Source organism: Mercenaria mercenaria, chromosome 1 (assembly GCF_021730395.1).
Source record: "Mercenaria mercenaria strain notata chromosome 1, MADL_Memer_1, whole genome shotgun sequence".
Classification (NCBI taxonomy): Eukaryota; Metazoa; Mollusca; class Bivalvia; order Venerida; family Veneridae; genus Mercenaria; species Mercenaria mercenaria.
The window spans coordinates 31,022,395-31,034,850 of NC_069361.1; the positions used below are offsets into that span (position 1 = coordinate 31,022,395).

Genomic DNA, 12,456 nt, shown 5'->3' on the forward strand with positions numbered 1-12,456 from the left:
TACAAAAGGTAAAGACATGTGAAAATATTTTTCCAAGCTCTGTACTATTAACAACAGACTATCACATAAATACAACATAATTATTTTGCATGCATGACATAATTAACCCAATGGCAAATCTTTAAACACTATATGACATTGTCAACACATGAGACAGGACAGTATGTTGTGCAAATAACATATCTAAGTTGTGTTTGCATGTAATAGTGTGCCATATATCCTTTCATTTATGCAATTACCAATAAACCCTTTGTTGATAACAAAATTTATAAAACTCAGAACAGACATGAATAATAACATCTGTCAAAAAGACTTAGAAAAAGGCATACACATGTTTACAGTTACTATCACATGTTTACAGTAACTATCACATATTTACAATTACAGTAACTATCACATGTTCACAGTAACTATCACATGTTTACAGTAACTATCACATGTTTACAGTAACTATCACATGTTCGCAGTAACTATCACATGTTCGCAGTAACTATCACATGTTCACAGTAACTATCACATGTTTACAGTAACTATCACATGTTCACAGTAACTATCACATGTTTACAGTAACTATCACATGTTTACAGTAACTATCACATGTTTACAGTAACTATCACATGTTTACAGTAACTATCACATGTTCACAGTAACTATCACATGTTTACAGTAACTATCACATGTTTGCAGTAACTATCACATGTTCGCAGTAACTATCACATGTTTACAGTAACTATCACATGTTCGCAGTAACTATCACATGTTTACAGTAACTATCACATGTTCACAGTAACTATCACATGTTTACAGTAACTATCACATGTTCGCAGTAACTATCACATGTTTACAGTAACTATCACATGTTTACAATAATTACAGTTACTATCACATGTTTACAGTAACTATCGCATGTTTACAGTAAATAAAGAGAAAAACATCTGACATTTACTGAAAACTTGAAAAAATATAGTTAAGTTTTTAACAGTATCTCTGTGCATCTTTCTATCTCCACAGGCAATCAGGGAATACATAAAAATCACATAAATCTTTTCAATTATCATAGCAGTATATCTGTAATGTTGACAGTATCAGTGCCCCCTTAACAATGCTGCACTGCTCAGCAAACATCAGTTACTACCTGCTACCTTCTGTGAACAGACATTGTTTTGTGAAACTGGAACACAGATTGTGTGATTACACCCCTTTAACCCACAACTGATAACATCTGATTGTGTGTTGAAATCTTTTTCAAAAAGCATCAGGGTTTTATATTGAATTTTAAAAAAAAAAGAATAAACACACAAGTGTGTATGTTTTGTATACAGTACATTTACCTAACTGTCCTGGTGATAATTCAAGAACAAAATAATTATTGTTTAATACCTATAAAAGACTTAACTAATTATACATTTTAAAATAAATGGATTTCAAATGAAAATCTTTTCTCCAGAAATTTTGAATAGTCTTTTGTACTTATATTTAGGTAATACAAAGTTTCATCAAAATGTGTCAATGCAATCTTAACAAAATTTCAGCTATCTGCTCATAAATTATGACCATATTCAAGAATTGATAATGAGCTCTGTATACTTATAAGGCAGGCTCATTAATGCACAGAGGATGGGCAGCTAATGCAGCGGAAGGCCGGTTAATTTAATGCAAAGAGGCAAGTCTGTTAATAAAGCACAACCAGACAGGACATTAATGCACAGAGGCAAGTCAGTTACAGGTCCATTCATGCAGAGGCAGGTCCATTTATGCACAGAGACAGGTCTATTGTTGCACAGAGACAGGCCACTTAATGCACAGAGGCTGGGCAGTTACTGCACGGAGGCAGGCCAGTTAATGCACAGAGACAGGTCAATTAATGCACAGAGGCAGTCTCATTAATGCACAGAGGCAGGACTGTTAATGCAATGTGGCTTGCCAGATAATGCACAGGGGCAGGCCAATTAACGCACTGAGGCAGGACTGTTAATGCACACAGGCTGGCCAGATAATGCACAAAGGCAGGCCCATACATGCACAGAGACAGGCTCATAGATGCACAGAACCTGGCCTTTTATTGCACGGAGGCAGGCCAGATAAAGTACAGAGGCAGGCCCATTAATGCACACAGGCAGGACTGTTTACGCACACAGGCTAGCCATATAATGCATAAAAGGCAGGCTCATATATGCACAGAGGCAGGCCCATAAATGCACAGAAGCTGGCCCTTTATTGCACTGAGGCAGACCAGATATTGTACAGAGGCAGGCCAGTTAATTCACAGAGGCAGGCCTGTTAATGCACAGAGGCAGACCTGCTAATGAACAGAGGCAGGCCAATTACTGTACAGAAACTGGGCAGATAATGCACAAAGGCAGGCCCACAATGCACAGAGGCTGGTCAGGTAGGCTGGCCTTTTAATGCACAGAGGCAGGCCTGTTAATGAACAAAGGCTGGCCAATTAATATACAGAGGCTTGCCAGTAAATGCACAGAGGAATGCCAGATAATGCACAGTGGCTGGCTTGATCATGCACAGATGCTTGTCAGACAATGCACAGAACACAGAGGCTCAATGTGCAGAGGCTGGCCAGTTAATGAATAGAGGCTGGCCGGTTATAACAGAGGCATGCCTGTTCCTGCACAGAGGTAGCCCAGGTAATGCACAGAGGCAGGCTCATTAATGCACAGAGGCAGGCCCATTAATGCACAGAGGCAGGCCCATTAATGCACAGAGGCAGGCCCATTAATGCACAGAGGCAGGCCAATTAATGCACAAAGACAAAATTAGGCATTTGCTTCACGGTACACCACACAGCCCAACTAGTACGAAATGTGAAAATCATAGTTTTACTAAACGCCTATAAAATTTAATATCAAATTTAGTTTAAATTCTAAAAATCGCGTTCAGACAGAACAAATACAGTACAATCACGATCCTGCGAAAAGCCAAGGGACCGGCCGTTTTTTTCGTAATATCGCATTTTCGTTCGAGCGTAGCATACGAAATTTCGCTATATAGCACCTTAGTATCTATATACGTAACCCGTGATATTCAGACATGTGATTTTCGTATCGGAGTACATGTATACCAATTTTATATGTACATCTGGGTTTACTACAAATTTTATTCGAATCTGAACTCAGATCGTATATAGAATGTAGAACGGGTTTTTTTTTTGTTTTTTTTCACTTTTAATTCACTGTACATTAAGGGCATAACAATACATTCGTAGGAGCGCATTTTTCGTAAATTTGCATTTTCGTAAAACCGCGACTTAGTTACGTAGAAATAAGAAGGAAAGCAGCCGGGACCACAGCACCTTTTCGTAGTATACCGGTATTTCGTTAAATTGCGATTCGTAGCACCGCGAATGCACTGTATGACTAAAACCACTAAATTTCTATTTTACTAAGGAACTTGTACAATAGTATAAGTGCACTGCATAAAAACAACTCTCAAGAAGCACCTAGATCAGAATATACTGTCACAAAAGCCTAATAAACTTCATTTAATTATTTTACTTTATTTCTTCTGTGATTTGTAAAGATACAAAAAATAAATACTGATTAGTTAAGCATGAAATTAACATTCTAGAAAAAGAAATAACTGTTGTCCTTACATAAAATCAATATACATACCTTAATTTAATATTTGTCTGTAAAACTCTATCCTAACTTGTAAACATTACTTTAAAGAGGATTCTAAAATTGAAAACCTGTAGTAAGTTAAAGAGATTACTTGTTAATCTTAATCCAATAAAACAAAGATTAATGGCAGACCTAGAAGACAAGTCCAATACAGGCAATAGTTAAAATTCCAATATCTTGATCTTTCCCACTTCACAATAAATAAAATCTCCACCACAAGAAATAAAACAGGCCAAACCTATCGAAAATAATGTAAACATAGACTTTGAGGTAACAAAAATCAAAGAAATCATAAAAGACACTTTAAACCTATGGTAATGAAAAGTCAACATGGAGGTCGAGTCAATAACTGTGCAGACTGTCGGAGACTGTTGTCTGCTGTATTTCAATAAGGTTTCTATAAAATAAATAACAGAAACCATGTATACAATCTTCTCTATTTTATCAATGATAGCACTGCTTTGTACGTATATTACATAAAGATTTTTTTTAAATCTCTTTATTGAGCAAACATTTATTATCTTTTTTCATCAAATTTTGGTTATATATGACTATCCGTAATTTCAGTACAGTCCTAACTTGTTATACAAATATATTGACAACTTTTCCACATGACCAAGAGGTGGAGGCTAACCGTATACATCAGAGAGTCTCTACTAACACTGGCATCACCAAGGAAGCAAACTTACCACCACTAACCTTGTAGTCTTGAGCTTTCCCTGCCGAGCTAAACAAGTGGGCTGTCTTAGATATTTGAAGACCCAGGAATCAGGTGGAGTCTCTTGAAGAAAACTCCAAGCCATAAGATCCATGTACTCATGGTCTTCTAAACAAACCCTAGATAAGATATGCAACCATTGCAAAGAGATTGTAATAAACTGTCAAATAAATCCACTTGTATTAATTAAGCTGTACAGGTGGGTTACATTTGATAAAATCCAATGTATTTCTGCAATCTAAATGGAAACTGCAGAGGATCTACACCAGAGACATATACCAAACAACAAATAAACTTGTAATAATGAAATATCAAAACTCCAGATCAATTGTGAACAGTTTCTATTAAGCGCACCAACTTTTACATGCGGGCTATTTGTTGCTTCTTAGAACAATTTTGAAATTGACCAGTCACAAAGCTGCATTCCAGGAGTGTTTTCCTAAGTTAGTTTTCTGTAGTAAGTATTTAGAATAAGGAATCTAAATGCTTTGAAGGGCATTTGACGGAAGTCCTCACTAAAACAAGTTTTACTATAACCTAACAAAAGCCTTATTTTTTTTATTAATGCCTTTGGCGTACCTTTGTGAAGTCCATGTGACACCATACTCACTATCTATGGCACAATTTTATAGTTGTACTAAAGGGCTTCTCGATACATCCACAAGCATCCAGATTATGTTAAATCTGACCAAGTCAAGAAGCTAGTGCTACTACTACTGCTCCTGATGGACACATATTATCTAAAAAGCATCAATTTCCCTGTAAGTTTTTGGCATTTTTATTCATTACAAAATCTACAACACTGCATATTACAAAATGATAACCTTCCTGTAAGGTATAAGAGATGAGGGGTGTCCCTGTGATAACATTTAACAGCAGAATGCAGGGAAACTCAAACTTAAATAATGTTAGGTACTAGAACATTTATTTGGAAGATTACAAAACAGTTGTATCAAAGATAAATCATGTGTACCAGTGAGTCTGGAAAGATTTGTATCTAGGACTGTCTGGGTGGATTAAACATTAAACACATATGAAGTCAGGCTTCAATGCAAAGGTGAACAGCTCTTGTTTCTGGTGATTTCCAAAAGCCAAATAGTTCCATTTTATCTATATGCCAATCAATTCCATTCATGCATCTAGTATATACATTATACAGCAATATCATGAAACATCTATCTTGCAGTACCTTAGAAAAAAGTAAGTTTAATGACATCTTTTTTTTCATTTTTAGTTTTATACAAAGCTATAATAGAACTAAATCTTAATGGGTTTTCAAGAAGATAGTCTGCAATGAGCTAAGCAAGAATCTCATAGAGCAAAACACATCCCTAAAAAATATTAAACTGGAAACTGAAAATACCATCTCTGGTTTATATTAGTACCTTCTCATCAAGTTTAATTAAAATCAAAGTCTTTGCAATGGGAATGCAGTCTTTAACAATCTTAAAACTTTGATAAACGATCATAACTCTAGAAATATACCATTTAACCATAAAATGTTTTGTGATATACACAACTAAGCTTCATACAATTATAGTTTTGTACCAAGTTTGAAAACCATACAGCAGTATATGAGTAGAAATCCAGACAAACTCATGCTCCTGAAGATCTATGCTACCTGTAAAACTATAAAAAAAAAAGACCTCTATTCATAAAACTTTAGGGTACACAACTCTTTTATTACTGTTGTATTTAGACCACACAAGATATGGGACAGGATCATTTGGGTCATGTGATTTCTTTGCTAATAATCCAATCATGTATCAATGCATCAATGCAAACATTTGTCAATGAAAGAAAGGGCAAGTTAAATTCAATATCCTTAATGAAACATTGTTTAACACTGACAGGTGTTCACATAAATATATTCTTTTGTAATATTTGTCATTTTCTGTTCCATATCACAGATCACAGTGAAATAATTAATAAAACAAGAGCTGTTGTAGGACAGATATGCCCAACTATTCAAAAGTCTTGTCACATGAATAATACAATGGCATGAACTGGTACAAAATAGTAAAGATTTATTTTAATGCAAGTGTCACAGATACCAGCTTTAACAAAAAATTGCTGTCAAGAAAAGAGGCATAACTTTTTGAAAAAGAGAAGTAGAGTTATGGACTTGTTGTGCACTGCATGTCAGATCACAATGAACAAGTGTGAGATATTTTAATACATTCCCTCTAGCAGTTATTGAGATACTGGCTTATATACAAAAACTTAACCTAAAATTACTAAGCTGAAAAACAGCCATATTAACTTTTTGATATGAAAAGTAGAGTTATGGAACTTGTGTACTGCATTAAGACCATCAAAGTGAACAAGTGTGTAAAGTTTCAATCCATTCCCAATAGTGGGTACAGAGATACCAATTTATATACAAACTTAACTATTCAGGATTCCCCCTAAAATGGCAAGTACAACAGCATTGCCAACTAGAACAGACAGGGGTGAGTGGAAATGGGAAGCGAGACAGTGCATAAATATCTACTAAGTTGATAAATATTTTGGGAGAAAATATTATTGCCAGCCTTATCATTTTCTTCCTTCCTAATTTCTAAATAACTTCCATTATTCATGTTATTCTGCTGTTTTGTTTAATAAAGTACAGGTAACTTTTACTAAGTTTCCCAAAGATAATAAAGGAGATAGTGCATCTGTAATGTTTGCTACCAGTTTAAATAAACACTAATTTTAAGCAAACATCAAAGGTTAACTGCAAGAAAAACATATCAACAGATAACTTTCCAAGTACAAATTACAAGGTAGACAAGTTTTTGTTGTTTCTAAAAACATTTCACATCACATCAGACAGTCATAAAAGTACCAGTCTACCTGTAATATCAATCACATTGAAAAGTAAAATACTGTAAAGCAGTCTATTTTCCCTGGATTTTGATTGGTTTACCTGACAGATATCTGGCTGGTTCCCAGTTCTTTACAACAATTTCATGTCAGTTGCACCTTTCATCAGATTATTCCTGCAGAGCACTGAAAATAAATAAAGATGAAAAAATAAAATAGAGCAATTATTTGTGGCATTCATGGTCTTAAATTAAAATATAATCTATCAATAGTATATATGATACTCACATTAGTGCCAAATAATTCCAGCCAGTTATCTTCACTGCAGACATCATTAGCACCTCAAAGTTCAATTTTTAAATTCTGGGGCAGCTTTTTCCATTTTAAAGTACATTCAAAAAGATATGATATAGAAATTTCATAATAAAATGAAGGCATGGGCGTGGAAGTGTATCTCTAAATACTTCACTATTCCTTGAAATAAATGCAGTAATGTATGATAAAAGCTTGACTCCTAATTCCTAGAGGTTGCAGGTTCAGATCCTGGGTAGAGAAGAATTTGACCTTTAAGTCTCCACAATCCCTTCCTGTTACATAGGTGCAAGTTATGATAAGAAGTCCCAAAAGCTGTCATCATGTGTATGTAATATAAGTAAAATTAATGTTTCATTGTAAAATTAAAAATAAAACTGAGGTCACTTTACTCACATTAAGTATGTTGGTGTGACCCAGAGGTACCGAATGTGATCCCCTTATTGCCTGCAGTTTGGTGAAAGACAATGCTATCACATGTATGATTTGATTACATTACCTGTTTTAGATACCTAGCCCAAAACAAGTATGCCCACAGGCAGAATGTCAACCCTGCCCGCTGTCTGTGTGACCTTTGACCTAGGGACCTGGTTCTAGCACATGACACTCTGTCTCATAATGGTGAACATTCATGCCAAGTTACATCAAAATCCCACCATGCATGAAGAAGAAATTCTCTGGACAAACTTCGATTTGACCTTTGACCTCCAACTGTGACCTTGACCTTTGAGATAGGAACAAGGGTTTGCGCATGATACTCCTTCTCATTGAGGTTAACATCCATGCCAAATATAATCAAGATAGGTCCATGCATGTCAAAGTTATGGTTCAGAGGGATGCACGCATATACAACGACCCGCCCAAAGTGATGACTTAGTCGAGCTCACCACATGCGGGCTCGACAACAAACCATTTTAGAATCTGTTCATTATGAATCACCTATAGATATTCATAATTATGTTAAAATAAGTACTGGGTGCTGAGCAGACGATTTTCATAAGGAATGTCACACATAACCACCTTGAGGAGATAGCGATTTCTAATAGAGCTACTTTGTATTGCTTTTTGCCAGATAAGCATTCCTAACCTTGCTTACCAGTCAGTATTGACAAGAAGATTGTCTCTTCAAACAAAGCCAAACAGCTCATGGCTGGTATTATTGTGTACAAACACTCCAAAAGTTATTTGGTCTCATTTCCTCAAGTGGAATAAAACAGATAGCCTTTGTTCACTGAAAGTAAAAAATACTCTTAATTAAAAACCCAGTATTTGTATTTTTACTTTTTTTTTATTAGCAATCAGTTTAGCAGTACTAATAACTCATTTAAAGTTGATACATTACATTTTGATTAATTACATCCTGTAGCAATTTCAAGTATGGATTACTGGCAATCTTCTGTGGCAATGATCAATATGTTTATATTTTTACAAAAAAAAAAAAAAGAAAATTTAATGTTCTTGGGTTTCATTTCAGAAGGATCAAAAGTGTTTTACATAAATAGATATACCTTTAACTAGAGTTAAAATGTTGATGGTGATGCTTAAAGATCCTCCTGGACCTTAAAATTATTCGTAATTATACTACATATAATACATGTATTTTCATATAATTAACTATATGTAGATTTTTTTTCTTGTGTCTTTTTCACCTCTCTCCAGAAGCTACCATACCTGAAGACAAAAAAAAATAAATCATTAATTCATGCAAAATAATACATGGCTGCCCATACAAGATAGGGTTTTCCCAAACATGAGGGACAGCATGTCACAAGGGTTGGGTAATCATCTGACATCCTCAGGCAGGCATGTTAGATCATTTTTCTTGCCTACTGTTAATACAGTATATCCTGTTTTAGTGGTCACCTCTATTAAGCAGCCAACCTGTCTTAAGCAGCCAGTGTCTCATTTCCCAAAATATTCATTCATTCTATAAATTACCTGCATTAAGCTGCCACCTGCTGGAAGCAGCTACTTTTTCTCACTCCCTTGGCTGGCTGCTTAAGACAGGTTTTACTGTATTACTATATGTTAAAGATACTGTAAATCAAAAATTGCTCATACACAATGATTTCATAATATGACATCAAATTATGACATCAGGATATACTTGTATAGCTTCTTTTCCCTTGGGAAAACAATGATTAAAAAAAGATCATCAGTTATGTGGCCAGCAGAACAGACTCTTCAATCATGAAATAAAAGTAATTTTACCAATATCCTGCAAATCAAATGTTTCTTCTTAAATACCTGAACAATGGTATTACAACACAGCAGCCTGGAGTGTTTTACTATTATTCTGCTGACATAGCCAGGTAAATTCATTAGTGCACTGCACGGCTGGATTTTAATTGCTTTTTCGGTAAAAAACTTTGATAAGAAAATGACATCTCTATTTTTTGTGCAATTATCAGTTGTAATGTTTTTATGTAGCGAAATTTGACAGATGTCATATCGCTGAAGTAATAGATATTTAATTTGCTACAACATAATGAAAACTCATTATATTTGTGAAAGTCGTAAAGAAAAAAAAAATGAATTTTTGATTACTATTGTGTCCTTGCCAATTACATATACGCAATCAACTTGTTATTACTAAAAAATTTGTTTTGTGCTACATAAAGACAAACAAATTATTTAGAGTGTATGACACCAGTATCCTCTCTTGGCATTATATCTGGAGCAGGTGGACACCTAGGTAGAACCACTGACCACCAGCAAGCCAGCTTAAAAGCTTTCTCATACAAAAAACAACACAGAACTAGCAGCATTTAAGGGCAACCACTTACCCGAGCGGGCATTTGAACTACCTTGCGTGTTCACAATTTAAGTAATTGTTAACTCGATTAGCTACCGGTATCTCTATCAGGTAATATAGAGGTAACATAGAGTAACTTTCAAGCTTTTTCAAGCAGAACTACTAAGGTAGCAGACATCAAATCACCTGATGCTGACTGCTGTAGGGTTTGAGCCATGTTGGTAACTTTCATGTGAGGAAATCATCAGCTCAGCATGCTGAAGATCAGTGGGGCTACCCCAAGTACTGTCTGGTGGGATGCTCACAGCCTTCCTCAACCACCTAAAACTAGAATACTAAGTGTTCAATATTTCGGTTTATGCACACTGAATCACCTCCTTCTTTGCTTAGTTCTGGCAAAAATAAATAAACAACCTCTGAGAAGATTGTTTGACATGAAATTAACCATTAAACTGTATAGTCTTTGAACAAGTACATTTACATATGAACAAGTGATGGAATCCAATGGTCCACTTCTCATTATGCTAATCCATTTTAGAATGAATGTGTGGATGCATTGCAATAACTGTATGGGAATCACACATAATATTACCTTTTATTTTTTTTCATGCATTATTCATAGGGACCGTTTCTCAAGATTACTTAATAGAAAAAGTTGTTTCCTGAAACTGACCTTATGTATTAATTTCAACAGCTGTTCACACACTCAGCATATGTAGGTCATGTCAATTGTAATGGTTCCCGTTGTATGCAATTTCCATGCATGTGAAGCATCCTGACTGTTAACTTTCATTTGAATGTGATCCACAACGTAAATATGTGGAATTGCCCTTGACTTTTCAATTCATGTAGAAATATACTATCTTGATCTAAATTGACCATAAACTTTACTCGTTTTAATTTCTACTGTCAAACACTCTTCATGCAGATTGATCTATGTTCCAAACTCCATGGAAATTACAGAAAAACTTGAAACAGTAGCATGTATTATTTTCTCATCAGTGTCTAAATACAACAGTGAACAGTTGGTAATCAAATCTAGCCATAATGTATCACAGATTGTTGACTCACTCACAATACTTGGTTCACCACAACGTATATGTAATTATTGATATATTGCTTATTCTCCTCTTACTTCATATTATATGCTCAGAGTATTCCCACTTCAATATGTATTATTATCAGGTGTGTAATCATTTTCAGCATGAGAACATGTTTTATCATTAAATCAGTATACACACTATTATTTACTTGGCTTGCACTTGAACAAACCTTAATTCATTTTATACTTCCTTGATTAATCACAGAATTCATTTAATATCTCTACTGTACAAACAGTCACAAGTTTATTGTATCTTAAATTGGGGCTTTCCGTAAATTACATTTCCCATGTATTTTTTTGTTCAAAACATGGCGGGAACAGATTTCCGGATTGTACTCACTGAGAAAAACTTCAATGTGCAATATGATATTGTAGCCCCCCATGGATGATATGATATTTTTGGACACATCTAACCTACCATTCTTTCTCACAACAAACCAGTATTCATAGTCAGGTATACAGAATCATTTACATCATAACAAGTGCAATTGGTATATAAAGCTTTTCCATTTTTTTGTAAATGATGGGAAGATTCGGCTCAAAAGATAACTTAAGTGCCAACAGACATCCCTGTGATGTATTCCTGATCTTCCAAAGCAGATTTTGTTAGAAGTCTGAAGATTGTTTTTCTTCAGATAATTTGTTTTTTGGTTGAGGGATGTGGTTGAAAGAATTTGAAGTAGTCACGTACAAGATGGACTGGAAGAGAGGTCTTATGTTGCCAAACAGACAAATAAATCTGTATGAAGAAACAACTTGGCATGATTGTATTCATCAATGTTTGAAGTCTGTAATTTTTTACACTTCGCTCTTTGTCTTTGTTATGTCAACTTCAACAAATCTGATTACCCGGTACATGTTTTTCAGTGAATTATTGAAATATTTAAGTGAAATATATTCTTTTTTTTTCACAGAGAAAAATATCAAATATATTTTTTACTGGTAAGAAACATGAGTAAATTAAGTCAAAACAATTTGTTTTCAACAATCAATCATTAAGTTAACCTTTACCCTGCTAAATTTCTAAAATGGACTGGTCCATCATTCAATTTGGGCAGTACCTCTTATTATTCAAAGGGGAGTTCACACTGAAAATTTACTGACTGATGCAGGCTGATCATGGTCT

General features: G+C 34.7%; 1 protein-coding gene across 1 annotated transcript in view; it reads right to left on the bottom strand.

Annotated features, from left to right (window-relative positions):
• Positions 1–3,730, bottom strand: part of LOC128557001 (uncharacterized) — an 84,979-nt gene extending 81,249 nt beyond the window's left edge. Inside the window, exon 1 of the mRNA XM_053543369.1 lies at positions 3,627–3,730. The gene's annotated coding sequence lies outside the window, so the exon portion shown is untranslated. The remainder of the gene's footprint in view (positions 1–3,626) is intronic.
• Between the last annotated feature and the right edge of the window lie 8,726 nt (positions 3,731–12,456).